The sequence below is a fragment of the Aquarana catesbeiana genome, linkage group LG02, assembly GCF_042186555.1.
Source record: "Aquarana catesbeiana isolate 2022-GZ linkage group LG02, ASM4218655v1, whole genome shotgun sequence".
Taxonomy (NCBI): domain Eukaryota; kingdom Metazoa; phylum Chordata; class Amphibia; order Anura; family Ranidae; genus Aquarana; species Aquarana catesbeiana.
In genome coordinates this window covers 414,275,571-414,288,446 of record NC_133325.1, presented here as the reverse complement: position 1 = coordinate 414,288,446, position 12,876 = coordinate 414,275,571, and the positions used below count along the sequence as shown (strand labels likewise).

The window sequence follows — 12,876 nt, the reverse complement described above, 5'->3', positions numbered from 1 at the left end:
TACCTCCTTTGTGAGAAGGTGACGTATGCCCGCCAATTGGATTCCAGGGTCGGGGAGTGACGCATCCACCAGGACGCGTCACCTCCCATGGCCAATCGTGGCCGGAATAGAGAGGACGTACAGCGTCCAATAGGGGGGCGTACCAAAACAACGTGTGACGTCAGTTCCATAGTAACCGGAAGTGACGGAGGATGGAGCGCAAATGCGAACCCAGCCTCACCATGATGGGGCGGCAAGTAAATTGGTCCGCCAGTGATCGTATACAGAAACCATAATGAGGTCTGGAGCGCAAATGCGGTCCAGCCTCCATAATAAAGAGATAAAGATAGCTTAACATGGCGTAAACATCGCTAAGTTTGGCAACCTTAAATTAGCTAATGATATAGTGTATTATAGTCCAGCAGAAATATAAAAATTTCGAAACCATGACTGGGTGAGAAATATCATAACCCTGTATACATATAAAAACTGATAATAAAAGTAAACTATGAAAAAATGCCAAAAAAAAAAAAATGGAAACCCTTATGAGAGACTGAAGGATAAGTGATATTTATATTCGAAGGTGGTGAACCTATAATCTTATCTAAAAAAAAAAAAAAAATGATAAAACACATGGTGTCAAAAAAATTAAAAATATAAAATGTAAAGATCACATCCACCTATATCTTGGTAGCAATGGAAATATATAGACCGCCAATTGATAACCAATAGTATCAATGGTAGTCAGAGAACCATAGACAAGGTCCAATCAAAAAGGGGACAAATTCCACTATTGGGACCTCTGCTCCCCGTCATAAAAAAGTAGTGGGAGAGGGCCAATAATATATCGATCAAGACTGGTTGATAAAAGCATTTATATCCCAGTCGACATTGAGGCCAGATGGTAAATAGCATTTTAATTGATGTATCCAGAAAGTTTCTAATCTCGACACGCCCCTTTTCATAGACGCGCCCCTCCAATGTGGAATAAATTTATCGATAACCTGAAACTGGATACCATTCGGATTTTGATTATGACATCGCAAAAAATGTTTGGAGACACTGTGATTTGTGAGGCCTTTTTTAATGTTAGCTATATGTTCATTACCTCTCACTGACAGTGTACGTATGGTCCGGCCTACATGTTGTTTTTTGCAAGGACATGTGATCAAATAGACCACATATCTGGTTTCGCATGTCAAAAAATGCTTTATCCGATATTCCTTACCCGTAGAGGTAGAGAAGAACGTCTCCGTTCGTCTACGTCCACAAACGTTGTGTAAACATACGTTACATCGTTTGCATGGGAAAAAAACCTTTCATATTATGAAAGAAAGAGCGAATCGGAGGGGGATCAATAACATTAGAGGCAATCTGGCCCCCAATGGATGGAGCCCCCTTAAAAATTATACCACTTCGTTCGGGGAGGACCGGACCCAATATTGGATCATTTTTAAGGACTCTCCAATGTCTTGCTAGAATTGCTTTAATTTGTTTATGTTGTATGGAGAAATTTGTCACCAAAGACCATTTGTGTTTGTTACCAGAACTACTTTTAGGTTGTCCCGTCAACAAAGATTCTCTACTAATCTGAGCGATATTCGTGATTTCCCTATCAATATCTCCAGAATCGTAACCCTTATTAATGAACCTGGACCTCAAAATCTGCGTCTGTTGGAAATACTCAGTAAGGTTACTGCAATTGCGTCTAATCCGTGTAAACTGGCTCCGTGGTACCGATTTCAGCCACGCAGCATGGTGACAACTATCGACCGGAATGTAACCATTCCGGTCGGTTGGTTTGAAAAATGTTTTCGTTTCTAGACGATCATTTGCTACAACTATTTCTAGGTCTAAAAAATGGATAGTGGAAGCGCTGACCTCATATTTCAGCTCAATCCCAATCTTATTGTCATTAAGTTTCCTCAAAAAAGCATGTAAAGAGTCAACACTCCCTCTCCATAGGAGGAGGATGTCGTCTATGTACCTCGCCCAAAGGACCAACTCCGGGGGGTCGAGGGCATAGACAACATCCTCCTCCCAGCGGGCCATAAAAATGTTGGCCAGGCTAGGGGCGAACTTAGCGCCCATAGCCACTCCCTTTTGTTGAATATAAAAATCTCCATTATACCAAAAGTAATTATGTTTGGTCGCGAACCTCAGCAGGTCCATAATGAATCTCTGCTGGGTTCTCGGAATGGAGTCCTCCCTCGATAGAAAAAGTTCGACCGCAGCAAACCCCACATCGTGGGGTATAGAAGTATATAGCGACGTTACGTCAGCAGTAACGAGAAGAAGGTCACTACTGTAAGTAATGCTATTGAGTTTAGAAATAGTATCTTTAGTGTCCTTAAGATAGGATGGTGTAGACTGTACGATGGGTTGTAAGAAAAAATCTATGTACTTCCCTATACGGGAAGTAATGGACTCAATGCTGCTAATGATGGGGCGACCAGGAGGCTGGGTAACACTTTTATGTACCTTTGGTAAATAGTAGATTACCGGGATTCTCGGGGCGGCTGGAATGAGAAAACTTTTTTCTTTATTATTTAAAATACCTAGTTGAAAACCGGTGTCAACCAAGTCTGTAAGTAACCTCTTAAAAGGAACTGTGGGGTTAGTATAGATCCTAGAGTATGTGTCAGTGTCACTTAGGATTCTAATCATTTCTGAGTGGTAATCGTTTTTATCCAAAACGACTATTCCGCCCCCCTTATCCGCGGGACGGATAACTAGGTCTTTCCGTTCACAAAGTTTTCTAAGTCCAATTCTTACGGTGGGGTTACTGAATAAGCTTTTAGATGGTAGTTTATCAAGGTCCTGTAAAACTAAGTCTCGAAATACTTTAATAGAAGGTGCAGTAGGGCCAGGAGGGTTAAAAAGGGAAGGGTTTGAGAGTCCTGAATGGACTATATGTGAATTAATCTCAGTTTTTGGTCTCATGGGATTGGAAATGATGTATCTCTGTACATTCAATTTTCGTACATATTTCTGAATGTCTATAAAAGTGCTAAATTTATTTAATTTGTTTGGGGGGGCGAACTTTAAACCTTTTTCCAAGACCAAAAGTTCGGCTTCTGACAAGGAGGTTTTGCTAAGATTAAATATCCCACTTTCTTTCAGACCCTTTTTCTTTTGTCGGGCACGTCTCCCCCCTCTGGTCCCCCGTTTCCGTCTATGGCTCGCTTGAATCTCCCTTGTTCTTTGGGAAAATCCCCTTGATAGGAAGGGCCTGATTGCTGCTGGTTATAGTTGAAGGGTGATTTATTATAATAACTGGAATCAATCTCTCTATAAGGGTGGTAAAAATTATGGTTCTCACGTGGTCTGTCCTCTCTCAAAGGGGAATATCTGTTAGACGTGCGTATAGGGGTCCTCTGTGGATAGGAGTATTCATAATGTTCGTTATATCCGTCATGGTAGTTATCTCTTCTAGGTGTCAGTCTCTGGCCATCATAATTGGAGGACTTATCTCTCTGACCTCTCCCTCTGCCTCTCCCCACTCTCTCTCTACCTCTGGGGTTTGTTGGAGGTCCCCTCCGATATGGGTTGGGTGTATGAGGGGGGGCAGACCGGTGGTAATCAACAGCCCTACGGTCTGTTGTACCAACATTTTTTAATGGTGGTTGGGTATGGGGAAATTGTTGCTCTGAAACCTCCATCTGACAGGGACCGTTCTCAGGGGCAACAGGTTCCCCATCCTTGTTTTGCCAGGAGAAAACACTACCGTTTTTGTAATCGTTAACATCCCTGGTATATTTCTTTTGTTTCTTGATCTTCTGATCCTTTTCCTCTTTTTCCAGGAGATTTCTCAGGGAAGTGGAATGTGTGGCATATTCTGAAGAGGATCTAAAGGGAATCAGTTTTTCTTTGATCTCCTTTATCTCCCTATCTATGACTAACATTCTAGCTCTTTTTTTATCCACTAGAAATTTCAAGAGGGAGATCCCCACCTCATTAAAGTATCGGAACCAAGATTCCAATTCCAAATCTCCCTGTTGTGGATATACATTCCACCTCAAACCTCTCGGGACCATATGCTCCTTGGTATACTGCTCCAAGAATACAATGTCCCAATCCAAATGGAGCTCAGATACCATAAGGTTCTTCAATCTGAGAAATAGACCTCCTAACTCAGTATCTGTTTTTAAAAGGGTAAATACCCCGTCAATATTCACTGAACGATTGGTACGGTAGTCGAATACATCCATGATAAATGTAGATGACTCCGAAGGGTTGACTAGGGGCAGCACTATATGTGTCTAAAATAACAACCAGAAAACTAAAAATAATAATGCGCCAACTAAAACAGAAAAAAAGCTGCCGACACAACAATCAGACTAATTGTAATGGAACTATAGGATAAATAAGTGTGGCGCTAAATAGTTATGTGCGTTATTGGGCAAAGCCTGACAGAATGGAAATCCGTGAGGACAACAGCTCAATAAAGTGTATTTAATGAAACACTAAATAACTTGTGTATAATACTAGTGAAAGTAATATATAAATGAATAGGGGAATGTGTGAATAGATTAATCAAAAACTCTAGTGTGCGTTGGAGATCAGCAATGGTAGGATCAACTCACTATAAATAGTGTGAAGAAGTAAGTGGAGAAATTCTTCCCCAAAATCTCAAATCAAAAAATGGTAAATTAAACAAAACTTGTGAGTAGTGTAGTGACACACATGAGAAATATAAAAACATGAAGCACCATAGCAACATACATTGCTGTCACGACCAAAAGTCCAGCAAATAATTGTAGATAACTAGTATAACTGCAGTCCAATGATAAATAAAAAGATCTGTAGCTGTCAAGATGAATGGTAGAAAGGCCTCAAATCCGGGGATGGCGTCCACAGGATCAGGAGCCCAGCATATATATGGATGGGATAGGCAAAAATACCCTTACCGGCAATGGTGGACCCCTCGGCCAGCGGCCTGGGGGTCGAACAGGCTTAGGATAAGGAAGAGGGTTCCACAGCAGCTGGAGATGTTGGGGGGAATCCACGACACTCACCAACCGACCTCTCTGATTGTAACAACTCCCGGTCTCCGAGGGGTCAATCAAAAACTGCTTACAGGAAAAACCGCTTCCATAAACCGGATATGGATCCTCAGAAAATGGGATTCAAAAAGAAGACCTCCCCATAGTGTAAATCCGCTTATTAAAAAGTATTTATTTGAAAATCAAGAGCTATACAGCACACCATGACCTAAACATCACAGTCAGGTATAAAACAATAAAAAGCGCTATAAAATGAAAGTGGCAAGACAGGCATAACCACCCGACGCGTTTCGTCCTACGGGACTTCAACTGGGGTACATGACTGTCTGCCACACATGCCTGTATATATATAAAACATATGATTACCCAGTATTAGCAGCTGTTCGCGCCATGTATACCGTTACTTCCGGGTTATCCGGAAGGGGGCGTCAGAATAGAAGATATACCAATCACAAGGACTCGGGAGCTGGCTCTCAACCAAGCCTCAATGTGGGAGATCCTATGCGAATATGTTGTGGGCGGCGTCCACCTCCAAGTACCTCCTTTGTGAGAAGGTGACGTATGCCCGCCAATTGGATTCCAGGGTCGGGGAGTGACGCATCCACCAGGACGCGTCACCTCCCATGGCCAATCGTGGCCGGAATAGAGAGGACGTACAGCGTCCAATAGGGGGGCGTACCAAAACAACGTGTGACGTCAGTTCCATAGTAACCGGAAGTGACGGAGGATGGAGCGCAAATGCGAACCCAGCCTCACCGTGATGGGGTGGTAAGTAAATTGGTCCGCCAGTGATCGTATACAGAAACCATAATGAGGTCTGGAGCGCAAATGCGGTCCAGCCTCCATAATAAAGAGATAAAGATAGCTTAACATGGCGTAAACATCGCTAAGTTTGGCAACCTTAAATTAGCTAATGATATAGTGTATTATAGTCCAGCAGAAATATAAAAATTTCGAAACCATGACTGGGTGAGAAATATCATAACCCTGTATACATATAAAAACTGATAATAAAAGTAAACTATGAAAAAATGCCAAAAAAAAAAATTGGAAACCCTTATGAGAGACTGAAGGATAAGTGATATTTATATTCGAAGGTGGTGAACCTATAATCTTATCTAAAAAAAAAAATGATAAAACACATGGTGTCAAAAAAATTAAAAATATAAAATGTAAAGATCACATCCACCTATATCTTGGTAGCAATGGAAATATATAGACCGCCAATTGATAACCAATAGTATCAATGGTAGTCAGAGAACCATAGACAAGGTCCAATCAAAAAGGGGACAAATTCCACTATTGGGACCTCTGCTCCCCGTCATAAAAAAGTAGTGGGAGAGGGCCAATAATATATCGATCAAGACTGGTTGATAAAAGCATTTATATCCCAGTCGACATTGAGGCCAAATGGTAAATAGCATTGCTGATCTCCAACGCACACTAGAGTTTTTGATTAATCTATTCACACATTCCCCTATTCATTTATATATTACTTTCACTAGTATTATACACAAGTTATTTAGTGTTTCATTAAATACACTTTATTGAGCTGTTGTCCTCACGGATTTCCATTCTGTCAGGCTTTGCCCAATAACGCACATAACTATTTAGCGCCACACTTATTTATCCTATAGTTCCATTACAATTAGTCTGATTGTTGTGTCGGCAGCTTTTTTTCTGTTTTAGTTGGCGCATTATTATTTTTAGTTTTCTGGTTGTTATTTTAGACACATATAGTGCTGCCCCTAGTCAACCCTTCGGAGTCATCTACATTTATCATGGATGTATTCGACTACCATACCAATCGTTCAGTGAATATTGACGGGGTATTTACCCTTTTAAAAACAGATACTGAGTTAGGAGGTCTATTTCTCAGATTGAAGAACCTTATGGTATCTGAGCTCCATTTGGATTGGGACATTGTATTCTTGGAGCAGTATACCAAGGAGCATATGGTCCCGAGAGGTTTGAGGTGGAATGTATATCCACAACAGGGAGATTTGGAATTGGAATCTTGGTTCCGATACTTTAATGAGGTGGGGATCTCCCTCTTGAAATTTCTAGTGGATAAAAAAAGAGCTAGAATGTTAGTCATAGATAGGGAGATAAAGGAGATCAAAGAAAAACTGATTCCCTTTAGATCCTCTTCAGAATATGCCACACATTCCACTTCCCTGAGAAATCTCCTGGAAAAAGAGGAAAAGGATCAGAAGATCAAGAAACAAAAGAAATATACCAGGGATGTTAACGATTACAAAAACGGTAGTGTTTTCTCCTGGCAAAACGAGGATGGGGAACCTGTTGCCCCTGAGAACGGTCCCTGTCAGATGGAGGTTTCAGAGCAACAATTTCCCCATACCCAACCACCATTAAAAAATGTTGGTACAACAGACCGTAGGGCTGTTGATTACCACCGGTCTGCCCCCCCTCATACACCCAACCCATATCGGAGGGGACCTCCAACAAACCCCAAAGGTAGAGATAGAGTGGGGAGAGGCAGAGGGAGAGGTCAGAGAGATAAGTCCTCCAATTATGATGGCCAGAGACTGACACCGAGAAGAGATAACTACCATGACGGATATAACGAACATTATGAATACTCCTATCCACAGAGGACCCCTATACGCACGTCTAACAGATATTCCCCTTTGAGAGAGGACAGACCACGTGAGAACCATAATTTTTACCACCCTTATAGAGAGATTGATTCCAGTTATTATAATAAATCACCCTTCAACTATAACCAGCAGCAATCAGGCCCTTCCTATCAAGGGGATTTTCCCAAAGAACAAGGGAGATTCAAGCGAGCCATAGACGGAAACGGGGGACCAGAGGGGGGAGGCGTGCCCGACAAAAGAAAAAGGGTCTGAAAGAAAGTGGGATATTTAATCTTAGCAAAACCTCCTTGTCAGAAGCCGAACTTTTGGTCTTGGAAAAAGGTTTAAAGTTCGCCCCCCCAAACAAATTAAATAAATTTAGCACTTTTATAGACATTCAGAAATATGTACGAAAATTGAATGTACAGAGATACATCATTTCCAATCCCATGAGACCAAAAACTGAGATTAATTCACATATAGTCCATTCAGGACTCTCAAACCCTTCCCTTTTTAACCCTCCTGGCCCTACTGCACCTTCTATTAAAGTATTTCGAGACTTAGTTTTACAGGACCTTGATAAACTACCATCTAAAAGGTTATTCAGTAACCCCACCGTAAGAATTGGACTTAGAAAACTTTGTGAACGGAAAGACCTAGTTATCCGTCCCGCGGATAAGGGGGGCGGAATAGTCGTTTTGGATAAAAACGATTACCACTCAGAAATGATTAGAATCCTAAGTGACACTGACACATACTCTAGGATCTATACTAACCCCACAGTTCCTTTTAAGAGGTTACTTACAGACTTGGTTGACACCGGTTTTCAACTAGGTATTTTAAATAATAAAGAAAAAAGTTTTCTCATTCCAGCCGCCCCGAGAATCCCGGTAATCTACTATTTACCAAAGGTACATAAAAGTGTTACCCAGCCTCCTGGTCGCCCCATCATTAGCGGCATTGAGTCCATTACTTCCCGTATAGGGAAGTACATAGATTTTTTCTTACAACCCATCGTACAGTCTACACCATCCTATCTTAAGGACACTAAAGATACTATTTCTAAACTCAATAGCATTACTTACAGTAGTGACCTTCTTCTCGTTACTGCTGACGTAACGTCGCTATATACTTCTATACCCCACGATGTGGGGTTTGCTGCGGTCGAACTTTTTCTATCGAGGGAGGACTCCATTCCGAGAACCCAGCAGAGATTCATTATGGACCTGCTGAGGTTCGCGACCAAACATAATTACTTTTGGTATAATGGAGATTTTTATATTCAACAAAAGGGAGTGGCTATGGGCGCTAAGTTCGCCCCTAGCCTGGCCAACATTTTTATGGCCCGCTGGGAGGAGGATGTTGTCTATGCCCTCGACCCCCCGGAGTTGGTCCTTTGGGCGAGGTACATAGACGACATCCTCCTCCTATGGAGAGCGAGTGTTGACTCTTTACATGCTTTTTTGAGGAAACTTAATGACAATAAGATTGGGATTGAGCTGAAATATGAGGTCAGCGCTTCCACTATCCATTTTTTAGACCTAGAAATAGTTGTAGCAAATGATCGTCTAGAAACGAAAACATTTTTCAAACCAACCGACCGGAATGGTTACATTCCGGTCGATAGTTGTCACCATGCTGCGTGGCTGAAATCGGTACCACGCAGCCAGTTTACACGGATTAGACGCAATTGCAGTAACGTTACTGAGTATTTCCAACAGACGCAGATTTTGAGGTCCAGGTTCATTAATAAGGGTTACGATTCTGGAGATATTGATAGGGAAATCACGAATATCGCAAAGATTAGTAGAGAATCTTTGTTGACGGGACAACCTAAAAGTAGTTCTGGTAACAAACACAAATGGTCTTTGGTGACAAATTTCTCCATACAACATAAACAAATTAAAGCAATTCTAGCAAGACATTGGAGAGTCCTTAAAAATGATCCAATATTGGGTCCGGTCCTCCCCGAACGAAGTGGTATAATTTTTAAGGGGGCTCCATCCATTGGGGGCCAGATTGCCTCTAATGTTATTGATCCCCCTCCGATTCGCTCTTTCTTTCATAATATGAAAGGTTTTTTCCCATGCAAACGATGTAACGTATGTTTACACAACGTTTGTGGACGTAGACGAACGGAGACGTTCTTCTCTACCTCTACGGGTAAGGAATATCGGATAAAGCATTTTTTGACATGAGAAACCAGATATGTGGTCTATTTGATCACATGTCCTTGCAAAAAACAATATGTAGGCCGGACCATACGTACACTGTCAGTGAGAGGTAATGAACATATAGCTAACATTAAAAAAGGCCTCACAAATCACAGTGTCTCCAAACATTTTTTGCGATGTCATAATCAAAATCCGAATGGTATCCAGTTTCAGGTTATCGATAAATTTATTCCACATTGGAGGGGCGCGTCTATGAAAAGGGGCGTGTCGAGATTAGAAACTTTCTGGATACATCAATTAAAATGCTATTTACCATTTGGCCTCAATGTCGACTGGGATATAAATGCTTTTATCAACCAGTCTTGATCGATATATTATTGGCCCTCTCCCACTACTTTTTTATGACGGGGAGCAGAGGTCCCAATAGTGGAATTTGTCCCCTTTTTGATTGGACCTTGTCTATGGTTCTCTGACTACCATTGATACTATTGGTTATCAATTGGCGGTCTATATATTTCCATTGCTACCAAGATATAGGTGGATGTGATCTTTACATTTTATATTTTTAATTTTTTTGACACCATGTGTTTTATCATTTTTTTTTTTTTTTTTTAGATAAGATTATAGGTTCACCACCTTCGAATATAAATATCACTTATCCTTCAGTCTCTCATAAGGGTTTCCAATTTTTTTTTTTGGCATTTTTTCATAGTTTACTTTTATTATCAGTTTTTATATGTATACAGGGTTATGATATTTCTCACCCAGTCATGGTTTCGAAATTTTTATATTTCTGCTGGACTATAATACACTATATCATTAGCTAATTTAAGGTTGCCAAACTTAGCGATGTTTACGCCATGTTAAGCTATCTTTATCTCTTTATTATGGAGGCTGGACCGCATTTGCGCTCCAGACCTCATTATGGTTTCTGTATACGATCACTGGCGGACCAATTTACTTGCCGCCCCATCATGGTGAGGCTGGGTTCGCATTTGCGCTCCATCCTCCGTCACTTCCGGTTACTATGGAACTGACGTCACACGTTGTTTTGGTACGCCCCCCTATTGGACGCTGTACGTCCTCTCTATTCCGGCCACGATTGGCCATGGGAGGTGACGCGTCCTGGTGGATGCGTCACTCCCCGACCCTGGAATCCAATTGGCGGGCATACGTCACCTTCTCACAAAGGAGGTACTTGGAGGTGGACGCCGCCCACAACATATTTGCATAGGATCTCCCACATTGAGGCTTGGTTGAGAGCCAGCTCCCGAGTCCTTGTGATTGGTATATCTTCTATTCTGACGCCCCCTTCCGGATAACCCGGAAGTAACGGTATACATGGCGCGAACAGCTGCTAATACTGGGTAATCATATGTTTTATATATATACAGGCATGTGTTTCAGAACAGTCATGTACCCCAGTTGAAGTCCCGTAGGACGAAACGCGTCGGGTGGTTATGCCTGTCTTGCCACTTTCATTTTATAGCGCTTTTTATTGTTTTATACCTGACTGTGATGTTTAGGTCATGGTGTGCTGTATAGCTCTTGATTTTCAAATAAATACTTTTTAATAAGCGGATTTACACTATGGGGAGGTCTTCTTTTTGAACCCCATTTTCTGAGGATCCATATCCGGTTTATGGAAGCGGTTTTTCCTGTAAGCAGTTTTTGATTGACCCCTCGGAGACCGGGAGTTGTTACAATCAGAGAGGTCGGTTGGTGAGTGTCGTGGATTCCCCCCAACATCTCCAGCTGCTGTGGAACCCTCTTCCTTATCCTAAGCCTGTTCGACCCCCAGGCCGCTGGCCGAGGGGTCCACCATTGCCGGTAAGGGTATTTTTGCCTATCCCGTCCATATATATGCTGGGCTCCTGATCCTGTGGACGCCATCCCCGGATTTGAGGCCTTTCTACCATTCATCTTGACAGCTACAGATCTTTTTATTTATCATTGGACTGCAGTTATACTAGTTATCTACAATTATTTGCTGGACTTTTGGTCGTGACAGCAATGTATGTTGCTATGGTGCTTCATGTTTTTATATTTCTCATGTGTGTCACTACACTACTCACAAGTTTTGTTTAATTTACCATTTTTTGATTTGAGATTTTGGGGAAGAATTTCTCCACTTACTTCTTCACACTATTTATAGTGAGTTGATCCTACCATTGCTGATCTCCAACGCACACTAGAGTTTTTGATTAATCTATTCACACATTCCCCTATTCATTTATATATTACTTTCACTAGTATTATACACAAGTTATTTAGTGTTTCATTAAATACACTTTATTGAGCTGTTGTCCTCACGGATTTCCATTCTGTCAGGCTTTGCCCAATAACGCACATAACTATTTAGCGCCACACTTATTTATCCTATAGTTCCATTACAATTAGTCTGATTGTTGTGTCGGCAGCTTTTTTTCTGTTTTAGTTGGCGCATTATTATTTTTAGTTTTATGACTTGTCCTAGAGTGAGTAATTTACTAAAACAGCATCATGCAAAATCATGCGCAGCTGTGCATAGAAACCAATCAGCTTCTAGGTTTTACTGTCAAAGCCTAATTTTTTTTTTATTTGAAAACCTATGGCGTGCATAACACACCCAAAAACTTCACCCGGTGCCAAAAAAATGTGCACACACATAAAGAGTGGTCACAAAAAAGTGCAACGGGTACACAGACATGCCAGTTCCCTGATCCCCCGGGGCGTTAGGCTCCAGACGAGGACAAAGGTACTTTACAATGGTCTATCCGGCCGAAACCAGACAGATCCCGTTCTCTGGAAGGTCTGCCGAAACAGGACCCACCCAAGTACTAGGTGCGGCTCCCCCGAAGGGAGACCCCATGAGTTAGGGCAGACGAAGCCAGAAGGCCATGTCCACCCCTTCCCAAAACTTTCAGGGCTGGCCCGAGGACCCGTCCTTACTCGTCACACAGTGAGACAAACGTGTACAAGACGTGACAAAACAAAGCATAGGTTCAATCAAAAAAGAAAATAAATAAAAAGTGGGGAAGGGATAGTGGAGAGGAGAGTGAAAAAGGTGGCCATTGTGTAAAACAATGACCAGGCCCTACGGCCAGGAATAAAAAATTCCTCTGGTCCTATCCAAAA

General features: G+C 41.7%; 1 protein-coding gene across 3 annotated transcripts in view; it reads left to right on the top strand.

Moving 5' to 3' along the window:
* Positions 1–12,876, top strand: part of CSMD2 (CUB and Sushi multiple domains 2) — a 1,533,565-nt gene that overhangs the window by 1,309,654 nt on the left and 211,035 nt on the right. The gene's annotated exons all lie outside the window — the stretch shown is intronic.